Genomic DNA, 1,082 nt, shown 5'->3' on the forward strand with positions numbered 1-1,082 from the left:
TCACCTTAATGGGGTACCAACTGAGGTGCTACTGGACAGTGGTGCTCAGGTCACGATAATGGCAAAGTCGTGGCTAGAGAAGCACCTACCAGACACAAAAGTCAGGTCGCTTGAAGAGTTTTTGCCAAATGATCCACTCAGAATAACAGCAGCTAATGGGACGGATGTCCCCTTTGAGGGTTGGGCTGAGGTACTTGTGGAAATCAGAAGTGAAAAACATGGCCATATAGCCATACATGTACCCATGCTAGTGAGTCAGAGCTGTGTGAATGGTCTGTTATTAGGTTTCAATGTGATAGAAGAGCTCATCCTTGAAAGTCTGGAAAGATCAGGGAGTGTCATGTTAAGTGATTTGCTAGCAGAGGCATTAAAACTCCATCGAGATACTGCTGAAACAATTGTTTCTGTTGTCAGCGAAACCCCAACAGGCCAACAAACTAGGAATGAGATGATCAGATTAGGAAAGAGAGGTCTCACAGTTCCTAGTGGCCAAATATGTCAAGTGAAATGCCACATCAGGGGTTGGCCTGAGGAGGGGACAATGTTATTTGAACCAGCATTAAAAGGAGATGTCCCAGATGGACTGGATTTATTTCCTGCTTTAGTTAATGTGCCTCCTGGTGCATCTAAGACTGTAAAAATCCCAGTCTGCAATTCAACCAAACATGATATCTTCTTGCCACCAAGGATGGCCTTGGGCTGCAGAGAAGGAATCATAGACAGCAGGCCAATAGATTTTGGTCCCCCTTATCAGCAGTCAGGGCAGTCAAGTACTGATACATATATACGTACCACGCAGGGTAGCCAAGCCAGTCACAACAGTATCCCAGAGACTTATACATCAAAAAAATGGCATCCTCCTGTTAACTTAGAGCATCTTGATCAGCAGCAGCAGGAAGTTGTGCGTCAGATGCTCTTTGAGGAATCTGATGTGTTTGCTAGAGGGGAGGGAGACATAGGTTGCATACCCAACTTGCAGCTGAAGATTAATGTAACCGACAACAATCCAGTACAAAAGTGCTATAACTCTATCCCTAAGCCTTTGTACCAGGAGGTTAAAGACTATGTAAAGAATCTCCTAG

This window comes from Pundamilia nyererei, unplaced genomic scaffold (genome assembly GCF_000239375.1).
Source record: "Pundamilia nyererei isolate P.nyererei 1_Seehausen unplaced genomic scaffold, PunNye1.0 scaffold00815, whole genome shotgun sequence".
NCBI classification, from domain to species: Eukaryota; Metazoa; Chordata; class Actinopteri; order Cichliformes; family Cichlidae; genus Pundamilia; species Pundamilia nyererei.